Source organism: Microcaecilia unicolor, chromosome 2, assembly GCF_901765095.1.
Source record: "Microcaecilia unicolor chromosome 2, aMicUni1.1, whole genome shotgun sequence".
In the NCBI taxonomy this organism is placed as follows: domain Eukaryota; kingdom Metazoa; phylum Chordata; class Amphibia; order Gymnophiona; family Siphonopidae; genus Microcaecilia; species Microcaecilia unicolor.
Window position 1 is genome coordinate 44,245,648 of NC_044032.1, and position 12,277 is coordinate 44,257,924.

General features: G+C 51.7%; 1 protein-coding gene across 4 annotated transcripts in view; it reads left to right on the top strand.

The window, feature by feature from the left end:
• Positions 1 to 12,277, top strand: part of C2H18orf25 (chromosome 2 C18orf25 homolog) — a 164,233-nt gene that overhangs the window by 13,029 nt on the left and 138,927 nt on the right. For 3 of the 4 annotated variants that reach the window (XM_030192904.1, XM_030192907.1, XM_030192906.1), the window contains exon 2: positions 8,754 to 8,842. The exons of the other annotated variant lie outside the window; for it this stretch is intronic. The gene's annotated coding sequence lies outside the window, so the exon portion shown is untranslated. The remainder of the gene's footprint in view (positions 1 to 8,753; positions 8,843 to 12,277) is intronic. 4 annotated transcript variants of the gene reach the window in all.

The following is a 12,277-nucleotide window of genomic DNA, read 5'->3' on the forward strand; positions in this document are numbered from 1 at the left end:
TGTGCAGCCTGACCGGAGCTCGTTGACTTGGTCTTCCGAGGTGAGAGTGGTGCCCAGCTTCTCCGGGGAGGTTCCCGCGGACAGCATCCTGTGCGGGGTAAGTTGGTGCGAGGCCGCCATTTTATTTCTATATTTCTGTCCGGTCGGGCGATGGCTGCTGAAACAGTTAAGCGCTGCTCCCGCTGTGGTAAATGCAGGGGTTTTGCAGTGTGTGCTCCTTGGATGCTCGTGCTAATACTGGCATGGCGAGCGGTGATTCTTCCCGCTCGGTGGAACTGGCAGCGGGCGCCATTTTGGAAACGCCGCGTGGCTCGACCCTCGCTGTTGCGGAGGAGTCTGAGTGCAGGGGGATGCCTCGTTCCGAGGCTGCTAGAGAAGCTCCTTCCCCTCTTCTCCTAATTTGGGGGCGGAGGGCCAGGGTGAGTTTTTCTCCCCTGAGTTTGTGTTGTTGATGCATAAGGCCTTTATGTTAAAAAGAGCTATGCCGGAGGCGTCTGACACTACAATGCGGATGGAGTTACCTTCAGGTTTGGATAGCCCTGTGTTGGCTGCGGAGCTTACTTCTTCCCCCAAGCGTTGGACTGGCGCTAAACGTAGATGGGTAAATTCTCTGTCTGAGAGTGGCGCATCTCCTTTTTTCCCCCTGTGGTCAGGATGTGGGGAGTTTGATGTGTCTGGCAGGCCCTCATGGATGGATGAGCCAGATGAGGGTACCTGTTTGCCACAGGGCTGGGATGATCCTAAAGCAGTACGGATTTTTCACCACGATGAGCTGCCAGCTCTCATTTCTGACGCCTTGCAGGCCCTCTCTATTGAAGATCCTGCCAAGGGCGAGGCCTCCTCTGTTAATCCTAGGATGGCTAGTACTAAGAAGCCTTCTAGGGTTTTTCCTGTGCATGACTCCATCCAAGAGCTTATTTCAGCTCAGTGGTCTGACCCTGATGGGCGTTTGAAGGTAGCCAGGGCTATGGGTCAGCTTTACCCTCTGAGTGAGGATCACTTGGCCTGTTTGGGATGGGATGCCTAAAGTGGATGCATTGGTCACGGCCGTGACTAAAAGGACCACTTCCATAGCGTTCCACAGATCAATCCAGAGACTGGTGGGTTGTGTCCGTCTACCAGCAGGTGGAGATAGAGAGAAATTCTGAGGCTCTATATGTGGTCATGTGTAGCCAGCCAAACATCTAGCAGGTGGATGGTCATAACTCAGCAGCTCTGGATTGGGGCCATCTCTCCCATTCCCTTGGGATGAGTTGAGCTGCCCAAGGGGTTGAGGGCTCACTTTGGCTGAGCGCGGATACCTGGTGGTGCCAGGTCCCTCCATTTCTCCCCCCGCCCCCTGGTTCCTTGCCCTGGATTCGTGAGTGTACTCTCCTGGTTTTTTTGGCTTTAAAAAAAAGGGGGTAATACCTCTTTAAATTTAGCGTTGCCGGTCCTCGGCACTCACAGTGAGCAAAAGTCTGCTCAGGAATCAGGCGGGGGCCGTTGTGCTAGGCAACGGTGGCTCGCTGGTTGAAGGAAGCAATTGCCTCGGCATATATTGCGTTTGGTAAAGAGCCTCCAGCGCAGTTACGAGCTCATTCCATGAGGGCGCAGGTGACTTCGGTGGCAGAGTCTACGTCGGTGTCTTTGGAGGAGTTTTGTAGATCGGCCACTTGGTCCTCGGTGCATACTTTTGCAAAGCACTATAGGTTAGACGTAGCGGCAAGGGCTGAGGCTGCGTTCGGATCGTCAGTGCTACAAACTGGGATCTTGCGGTCCCGCCCTGATTAAGAACTGCTTGGGTACATCCCACCAGTCTCTGGATTGATCTGTGGGACACTATGGAAGGAAAAATTAGTTATTACTTGATAATTTTCTTTCCATTAGTCCCGACAGATCAATCCTGAGGTCCTCCCTGGAAATTTCTGCTTATCTCTTGTTGTTTCTAGGTTCAGAGTTAGTGTTCCAGTTTTTCGCTTGTTTATTGTTTGTTCTACATTCTTTGGAGCAATTTTTTACTTACTGTGAGCTGCATGAGTTCCTCCCGCATTGGCGGTAGCAGGGTATCTTTGAATTCTCAAAAACAGGAGAATAATTCTCTATTGGGAGTTGCACATTTATATGTCTTTGATATAGATAATACTGATGTTTGGCTGGCTACACATGACCACATATAGAGCCTCAGAAGTTCTCTCTATCTCCACCTGCTGGTAGACGGACACAACCCACCAGTCTCTGGATTGATCTGTGGGGACTAATGGAAAGAAAATTATCAGGTAATAACTAATTTTTCCTTTCCTGGTGGAGGGAGGGGTCGCATTGAAGGATATGCAGGACCGGCGGCTAGAATCCGCGCTGAAGCGGTCCTTTGAAATCTCGAGCCTGTCCTTAAGGGCGGCTATTTGCAGTTCCTATGCAGCCCGGGCCTGCCTGTCCTGGTTGATCAGCCCGAGGATGGTGTGGGTGCCCTCTCTGAGGTTGGCCCGCGTATGGAGTCTGCCCTGTCCTTTTTGGCTGATGCCCTTTATGATCTGGTCAGAGCTTCGGCTAAGCAGATGTCTGTTGCAGTTTCTGCCCGCCATCTTCTTTGGCTGCGGCATTGGGTGGCTGACATGGCCTTTAAGCAAAGGCTGGTGAGGTTACCCTTTCGGGGCCTTCTGTTATTTGGAGAGGAATTGGAGAAGATTGTTAAAGACCTGGGGAATCTAAATCCCAACGGTTACCTGAGGATAGGCCATGGCCTTCTTCCAAAACTCCTGTTTTTCCCCTCCTCTTCCAGGCCACGTTTCCGCGAAGCTCGCAGGTATCGCCCGGGGCACTCTGCTGGGTTTTCTCAACATGCCCGTTTTCAGCAGAGGAACTCCTTTCGCTCAGACATACGTTCCGCAGCAGCCAGCCAACGGCCAGAAGTTCAGGGGCGTTCTCCGCAATGACGGGACGCCGGTCCACTCATCGATTCCTGCAGTAGGGGGTCGTCTTTCCCTCTTCTTCGAGGAGTGGACCAAGATTTCTTCGGATCAGTGGGTCCTAGACCTGATCAGAGAAGGCTACCGATTGGAATTCGGTGCCCAGGTGAGAGACGCTTTTATAGAGTCCCGATGCGGCACTGCTGTCAAACGGGCGGTGGTAGAGGAGACCTTGCAAGTCTTGCTGCAACTCAGAGCGGTGGTTCCGGTGCCTACTGCTGAATGCGGCTGCGGTCGCTACTCTATTTACTTTGTGGTCCCTCGAAAAGGCGGGTCTTTAAGACTGATCCTCGACTTACGAAGAGTCAACGAGGCCCTAAGAGTGCGACACTTTCGCATGGAAATCCTGTGCTCCGTCATTGTGGCGGTTCAGCCAGGAGAGTTTCTTACGTCTCTGGACCTCATGGAAGCTTACTTGCACATTCCTATTTGGCCCCCGCATCAGCGGTTTCTCCGGTTTGCGGTGTTGGGCCAACATTTCCAGTTTCGGGCCTCGCCTTTCGGCCTAGCCACAGCTCCCCGTACTTTTTCCAAGGTGATGGTGGTGGTAGCTGTCTTTCTCAGGTGAGAGGGTATCAGAGTTCACCCGTATCTAGACGACTGGCTCGTCAGGGCGGATTCGGCAGACGAGAGCCGACTCGCCACAACCAGAGTTATAATGGTTCTTCAGACTCTGGGCTGGGTGATCAATTTGCCCAAAAGTCACCTGACCCCCTCTGTCTCTTGAGTATTTGGGGGTCTGGTTCGACATGGCCTTGGGGTTCATCTTTCTCCCCAACCACAGGCGATGCAAGCTTCAGAATCGGGTCCGTCTGCTCCTGCGGATGCCTCACCCTCGAGCTTGGTACTTTGTTCAGCTCCTGGGGTCGATGACGGCCACCATGGAGGTGGTTCCCTGGGCAAGAGCTCACATGAGGCCGCTGCAGAGTGCTCTGCTGCAGCAATGGTCTCCAGTCTCCCAGGAATACCAACGCAGACTAACGTGGCTCCCTGCGGCCCGGCACAGTATGGATAGGTGGCTCTCCGACAGGATGTTGCAACAGGGGATGCCCCTCGCGCTCCCCTCTTGGTGCCTGGTGATAATGGATGCCAGCCTTTCGGGCTGGGGAGCTCATTGCCAGGGCAGCTATGCTCAGGGTCAGTGGACGCCTGTGGAAGCGGGGTGGTCCATCAATCGCTTGGAACTGAGAGCGATATTCCAGGCTATTCTAGCCTTCCACAGGACTCTGAAGGGACTTCCTGTCCGAGTGCTGTCAGACAATACGACAGCGGTGGCCTTCATCAATCGTCAGGGTGGCACGCAGTGCAGGGCCCTGGCCACGGAGGCCGCTCAGATTTTCCTCTGGGCCGAGCTCCACTTGCCTCTGCTGTCTGCAGCTCACATAGCAGGTCAGAGCAACGTGCAAGCCGATTTCCTCAGCAGACATCAAATCGACCCGGCAGAATGGGAACTGGCAGAAGAAGTTTTTCTTCAGATTTGTTTCAAATGGGGGACTCCTGGATTGGATCTAATGGCGTCAAGTTCAAATGCCAAAGTACCTCGCTTTTTCAGCAGATGGAGAGAGCCTCGCTCAGCGGGGTTGGATGCACTGGCTCAACCCTGGCCCTCGGACCTCCTCTATGTGTTCCTTCCTTGGCCCTTGATAGGGCGAGTCCTACTGCAGATTCGGCTACACCGAGGATTGGGGATCCTCATCGCTCTGGATTGGCCAACGTGTCCGTGGTACGTGGACCTCTGTCGGATGCTGGTGGAGGCTGCATTTCCTTTGCCTCTGTTGCCGAACCTCCTGATTCAGGGTCCAGTGACTATGGAGGATCCCTTCCCATTTGGTCTTACGGCCTGGCTCTTGAGAGACAAGGGCTACTCTAACAAGGTCATTTCCAGTCTCTTGCAGGCACGCAAGCGGTCTATCTCTGCAGCTTATGCTCGGATCTGGCGCAAGTTTGAGGCGTGGTGTGTTTCAAAGACGATCACACCAATGCGGGCTACAGTTGCGCAGGTTCTGGAATTTTTGCAGGACAGCTTGCAAAAAGGCCTGGCTTACAATTCCCTTCGGGTTCAAGTGGCAGTGTTGGCATGCTTCCGAGGGAAAGTCTCTGGCTTGTCCCTTGCTGCTCAGCTGGACATTGCCCGATTTCTCAGAGGGGCGCTTCGGCTCCGTCCTCCCGTGCGGGCGCTGTGTCCGGCCTGGAACCTGGGTCTGGTGTTGAAGGCTCTTCAGCGTTCGCCTTTCGAGCCGCTTAAGCAAGCTTCTGAGAAGGATGTGACTCTCAAGACAGTCTTTTTGGTGGCCATGACATCGGCTAGACGCGTATCTGAGCTTCAGGCACTTTCCTGTCGGGACCCTTTTCTACAGTTCTCAGAGTCCGGGGTAATGGTAAATACAGTGCCTTCCTTTCTGCCTAAGGTGGTTTCAGCATTTCACCTGAACCAGCCCATTTTTCTACCTTCCTTTTCTAGGGAGGACTTTCCGGATTCCTTTAGGCAATTGCGTCTTTTGGATGTCCGCAGGGCTCTGTTGCAGTATCTACAGATGTCAAATGACTTCAGGACTACTGGTCATCTTTTTGTTTTGTTGACAGGTCCTCGACACGGGTGTACGGCGTCTAAGGCCATTATAACCCGTTGGCTCAGGGAAGTCATTTTTTCTGCGTATCTGCTTTCAGGATGGGCTCCGCCTGAAGCGTTTAAAGCGCATTCCACGAGAGCGATTTCCTCATGGGCTGAAACGGGTGTCCTTTCTCTTCAAGAGATCTGTCGTGCGGCTGCTTGGGCTTCTCAGCTCTCGTTTGCCCGGCATTACAGGCTGGATGTGGCAGCGAAGCAGGACGCGCATTTTGGGGTGCAGGTGCTTGCTCGCGGAGTTGCCTGTTCCCACCCTATGTAGGGAGTGCTTTTGTATATCCCATCAGTTAATGGATTCATCTGCTGCTGATGACAAGGAAGGGAAAATTAGGTTCTTACCTTGGTAATCTTCTTTCCTTTAGTCACAGCAGATGAATCCATGATCCCTCCCTGTCTGGTTTTGTTTTTTGTTCAGATCTTTCATGCAGATATTATATCTCATTGGGAGGAGTTGAAGAGCAGCTCTCAGAGTTTCTACAGTTCTATTGCAGGAGGTTGAGATCGTCCCTCCTTTGTTTGGTTAGTGCTCCGGTTCTAGGGCATTTGTTCACTGTGAGGAAAGTTTACGATGTTTTACCTTTCTTATTTACTCTGCTTTGGAAGTTTCATATACTGAAGGCAGTAGGAGCTAGACATCCAGAGTCACTGTGGCTTTTCAGTGTTCTCTATCTCCACCTGCTGGTAGGCGGATACAACCCATCAGTTAATGGATTCATCTGCTGTGACTAAAGGAAAGAAAATTACCAAAGTAAGAACCTAATTTTCCCATACTTTGAAAAACGATTGAGAGAGACTGTTTTTTGTTTGATATATTTGGATATCTCTCTATATAAAACGCACCTCCAACGTTCTAATGAAGCCTCAAATCTCCCAACGTTCTAAATGGGTCATGCTGTAGATCGATTTCTCTACATGAGTGTCTGCCCCACCCTCGCATCACAACGTGATGACATGGAGGGCGGAGCACTGACACTCAGCGAATCGCTTCGCTCGAAGAAACGTGACGTCAAACGCATCACTAACGAACGACTACCATCGCCGAAACGTTGCTAGGTGATGGAACGAAACGTAACACACACAACGGACCAATCAATGTTGCTCTTGGCTTGAGCCCTGGAGACGGCGGCCGGCTGCAATCTGACGTTGCGGCACAGCATAACTGGCGCTACTGAGCGCTCCTCTCCGGCGGCCCCCTCCCGAGCCAAAGTGGCAAGTCGTTGGCTCTTTGGCACATCTTCTCTCGCTGTCTCGCTCTCCCCTGACACTTGACAAGTCCTCCGGTATCGCAGGCAGCCGGCTGTCACGGTGCAGGTGGAGGGGTGAGTATGACACGTGGCAAAGGTGCTGCTGGGTCCGGCGTGCTGACCTCACAGCGCCCCCATCACTGGAGCGTTTCTGTGGTTTTCCCACGGCTGCCCAATTGACCCAATGCAGCACCTGCTTCTGACTTCTCAAGCCCTTCAGCTCTCACTACGTACATTTATGCAAATATGCATGCAGAAAAAGTACATCAAAACCAATGAAGATTGGGGGGGGGACCCCAAACGAAGTCCGCTTTTATGAATGCCCATCTATACCCCCAACTAATTGTCACGTATAAAGGTCATCGGTAGAGGCATAAAAGACAGAGAGGGAATTTTGGAGAATGAGTGCTTCTCTAATTTAATTTCTGCTCTATGCACAGAGGATGAGGAACATGATGAGAAAAGGGGGAATTGATATGCAAGGGAGTGCTCACACACTGTCTCTCACACACACACACACTGTGTATCTCACACACACACAACATGTGTCTTACGGGTCCTGAGACCTAGGAAGGGAAGGTCCTGAGACAAGAGGGAGGGGAAAGGGGGGCCCCTAAGACCAGCCGGGGGGGGGGGGGGATGGAGGGGGAAGGGGGGTCCCTAAGAACACAGGGGGGGGGGAAGGGGGGTCCTCAGACCACAGGGGAGGGGGTCCTGAGACCTGAGAGGGGGGAGGGGAGGACACTCACTGTCTCACATACGCACTCACACACACTCTCTCACAGACACACTCGCGCCCACTTGCACATTCTCTCTCTCTCTCACATATACACAGTCACTATTATAGACATTCTGTTAAACATACACACTCTGCGGAAATCCTTGCTAGCGCCTGTTTCATTTGTGCCAGAAACGGGCTTTTTTTTACTAGTTTTGATATATTTTTTTAATGGAAGGTTTTTATGCCGATGATGAAGGAATAAGTGATGCTTGGATCATTTCAGCTCATTAGATCGTTTGCGATTCCTGAGCTCTTTGAGGCTTTTTCTTCCATTTTCCCTTTATGGTGGTTTTTGTTTACAGTGGATTTCGTTTGTGATTCTGTGTGCATTTGTGTAATCCACAGCCGCTTTTTTGATAATTTGTAGTTGAATTTACATAATTTTCCCATATAATAGCTGAGAAGTGCCCTGCTCTCAAAGTAAAATGAGACGAAATCTAGTCTAACTGCGCTATTTCTTCATGAAGAGAGGATAATTCTTCAAAGCTAGTCAGGAATTTTAAATTGGTCCAGTAAAATAATTGCTTGAACTTTTTTGATTTTCCACAAATCCAAGTGGGCTAATATAGTATTTCCCAGGTCGGTTTTGGAGTACCCACTTGCTAGTCAGGTTTTCTTGGAAATTCACAATAAATATTAATGAACTTGATTTGCATTCACTTCCTCCATAATATGCAAATCTCTTTGATGCATATTCACTGTGGATATCTTGAAAACCTGACTGGCAAAGGGGTACTGCAGGACCAGCTTGGGAAACACTGGGCTAGCACAGTAACCACAATTCTTTGCTCATGATACATTTTGGATACTTTTTTTAGCTGGTGACTAGAAAATTTTCTGGCTACTTGACATTTTTCTGACTTGATTAGAGTAGTGGAGGAGTGGCCTAGTGGTTAGGGTGGTGGACTTTGGTCCTGGGGAACTGAGGAACTGAGTTCGATTCCCGGCACAGGCAGCTCCTTGTGACTATGGGCAAGTCACTTAACCCTCCATTGCCTGCTGCATTGAGCCTGCCATGAGTGGGAAAGCGCGGGGTACAAATGTAACTAAAATAAAAAAAATAATAATAAATAGTGTAGGTTAATGGGGGAAAAAAAAGAGAAAGGATGATAACTTTATTTATTGGTCTAATGATACTTTCTTTTTTTTGCCAGGCTTTCAAAGACCAAAACCTCCCTCCTCGGGTCAGAACCTCCGAAAGTTAGTCAAAAATTGTACTTCGATAATCTGGTCCAGTAAAAAGGTATCTTTTAAATTATTTTAAATTAATGTTTTTCTGAAAGTTCTGAAGCCCGTCTGCCAAGATTTTTCCTCATCTTTACATAAGTACATAAGTATTGCCATATTGGGACAGACCAAAGGTCCATCAAGCCCAGCATCCTGTTTCCAACAGTGGCCAATCCAGGTCACAAATACCTGGCAAAATCCCAAAAAAGTACAAAACATTTTTTCCTTGTCATCAAGCAGATGAAGCCATTACGTATGGGTTGTGTCCATCAACCGGCTGTGACAAAGAGAACTACCCTCCTTGTTGAAGGAGGTGTTGCCCTGAAGGATATTCAAGACCGCAGGCTTGATTCAGCTCTGAAGCGGTCCTTTGATTTGGCAGGTCTTACTGTTTGGGCGTCTGTATGCAGTTATGCTGCTAGAGCCTGCCTGGCTTGGTTACAGCAGGCAGTGGAACAGCCCGGTGATGGAGCGGAGACCTTATCTGTAGTGGCTCCGCAGATGGAGTCGGCCTTGTCCTTTTTGGCTGACGCCCTTTATGATATGGTCAGAGCTTCGGCTAAGCAAATGGCTGTAGCAGTGGCGGCTCGCCGCACACTTTGGCAACGACATTGGGCGGCGGACATGGCCTCTAAGCAAAGGTTGCTGAAGTTGCCCTTTCAAGGCCATCTCCTGTTTGGTGAAGAGCTGGTAAACATTGTTAAAGGCCTGGGGGATTCCAGACCTCAGCGCTTGCCCGAAGATAGGCCGAAGCCTTCCTCTAAGGGTCAGGGGGTCCGCTCCTCTTACAGACCTCGCTTCCGTGAAGCTAGAAGGTACCTCCCGGGGCGTGCTGCTGGGTTCACTTCGCATGCCCGCTTTCAGCAGAGAAACTCCTTTCGCTCGGACAAACATTCCGCAGCTGCCGATTCAAGGCCTGGAGTTCAGGGGCGACCCTCTCAATGATGGTGCGCCGGCCCTCTCCTCGTTTCCTGTCATCGGAGGAAGACTTCCCCTCTTTTTCGAGGATTGGGCCAAAATCTCCGCAGGTCAGTGGGTCTTGGACCTGATCAGAGACAGATACCGAATAGAATTCGATGCCCCGGTGAGAGACGTGTTTGTGGAGTCCCGATGCGGTTCTGCCGCCAAATGGGCGGCGGTAGAGGAGGCTTTGCACAGTCTGTGCCAGATAGGGGCTGTGACCCCGGTGCCTCCCGCCGAACAAGGTCTAGGCTGCTACTCCATTTACTTTGTGGTGCCATGAAAAGGCGGGTTTTTTCGCCCGATCCTGGACTTAAAAGAGCTAAACAAGTCCTTAAGAGTGCGGCATTTTCACATGGAAACTCTGCGCTCCGTCATTGCGGCGGTACAGCCAGGAGAGTTTCTCACGTCTCTGGACCTGAAAGAAGCTTACTTGCACATACCAATTTGGCCCCCGTACCAGAAGTTTCTGCGGTGTTGGGAAAACATTTCCAGTTTCGGGCCTTGCCTTTTGGCCTCGCCACGGCTCCCCGAACCTTCTCCAAGGTAATGGTGGTAGTAGCTGCTTTTCTCAGGTGAGAGGGTATCCGGGTTCACCCGTACCTAGACGACTGGCTCATCAGAGCAGACTCAGAAAAAGAGAGTCATCTAGCTACAGCCAGAGTGGTTTCAGTCCTTCAATCTCTGGGCTGGGTCGTCAATATGGCCAAAAGTTACCTGACCCCCTCGCAATCTCTAGAATATTTGGGGGCCAGGTTTGACATGGAGCACAGGTGCTCAGCCTCGAGCTATGTGTTTCTTCCCGAACAAAGGCGGTGCAAGCTTCAGAATCAGGTCCGTCTGCTCCTGAGGATGCCCCGCCCGCGAACTTGGGACATTGTCCAGCTGTTTCGATGACGGCCACCTTGTAAGTGGTGCCATGGGCGAGAGCGCACCTGAGACCTCTACAGTATTCCCTACTTCAACGATGGTCTCCAGTATCTCAGGATTATCAGTGCAGACTTTCTTGGCTCCCTGCGGTCCGCCTCAGTATGGAGTGGTGGCTCTCGGACAGCATGTTGCGGCGGGGAATGCCGCTGGCGCTCCCCGATTGGTGCCTAGTGGTGACAGATGCCAACCTGAAGGGCTGGGGCGCACATTGCCAGGGGAAGCATGCCCAGGGTCTGTGGACGCCCAACGAGTCGGAGTGGTCTATCAACCGCCTGGAGTTGAAAGCGGTGTTCCTGGCTCTTCTGGCCTTTCAAGTGACCCTGGAAGGATTGGCTGTCCGAGTGATGTCGGACAACACGACAGCAGTGGCCTACATAAATCAACAAGGCGGCACTCAGTGCAGAGCTCTAGCCGCACAGGCCGAACAAATTTGCCACTGGGCCGAGCTGCATCTACAGTCCCTGTCAGCAGCTCACATTGCAGGTCAGAGCAACGTGCAAGCCGACTATCTAAGCAGGCATCAGATCGATCCAGCGGAGTGGGAACTAGCAGACGATGTATTCCTGCAGATATGTGCCAAATGGGGCAAGCCAGTGATGGCTCTTATGGCGACCAGTTCCAATGCCAAAGTCCCGTGCTTCTTCAGCAGACGGAAGGATGCTCGCTCTGCCGGGTTGGATGCCTTGGCTCAACCCTGGCCCCTGGGCTTGCTGTATGTCTTCCCTCCGTGGCCCTTGATAGGGCGAGTGCTCCTGCGCATTCGGCTGCATCCAGGAGAAGTGGTGCTCATTGCTCCGGATTGGCCCAGGAGGCCTTGGTATGTGGACCTCCGACAGATGCTGTTGGAGGCTCCCTTTCCGTTACCTCTGGTTCCGCACCTGTTGTCACAGGGTCCGGTGGCCATGGAGGACGCCTGCCGCTTTGGTCTTATGGCATGGCGATTGAGAGGGCGCAATTGAGAGATAAAGGCTACTCAAATTAGGTAATTTCCACTCTCCTACAGGCCCGTAAGCGCTCCACTTCCGTGGCTTATGCCAGGATTTGGCGCCAGATTGAAATCTGGTGTGTTTCAAGAGCGCTTTCTCCATTGCGGGCTCCTGTCTCGCCGATTCTGGACTTTTTGCAGGATGGTGTACACAAAGGCTTGGCCTATAATGCCCTGAGGGTGCAAGTGGCAGCATTGGCCTCCCTGCATGGCAAGGTTGAAGGCGTGTCTTTAGCTGCTCATCCAGATGTGGCACGGTTTCTTAGAGGGGTGCTTCGGCTCCGTCCTCCCGTGCGGGCACCTTGTCCAGCTTGGAACCTGGGGTTAGTATTGAAGGCCCTTCAGGGGGCTCCCTTTGAATCGCTTCGGCGTGCTTCAGAGAAAGATTTGACACTGAAGGCCGTCTTTTTAGTAGCCATTACCTCGGTGAGACGGGTGTCAGAGCTCCAGGCGCTGTCCTGTAGAGACAATTTTCTGCAATTCTCAGAGTCCGGGGTCACGATTCGGACCGTGCCTTCCTTCATGCCTAAGGTGGTTTCAACGTTTCACCTAAACCAGCCTGTTTTTCTTCCCTCC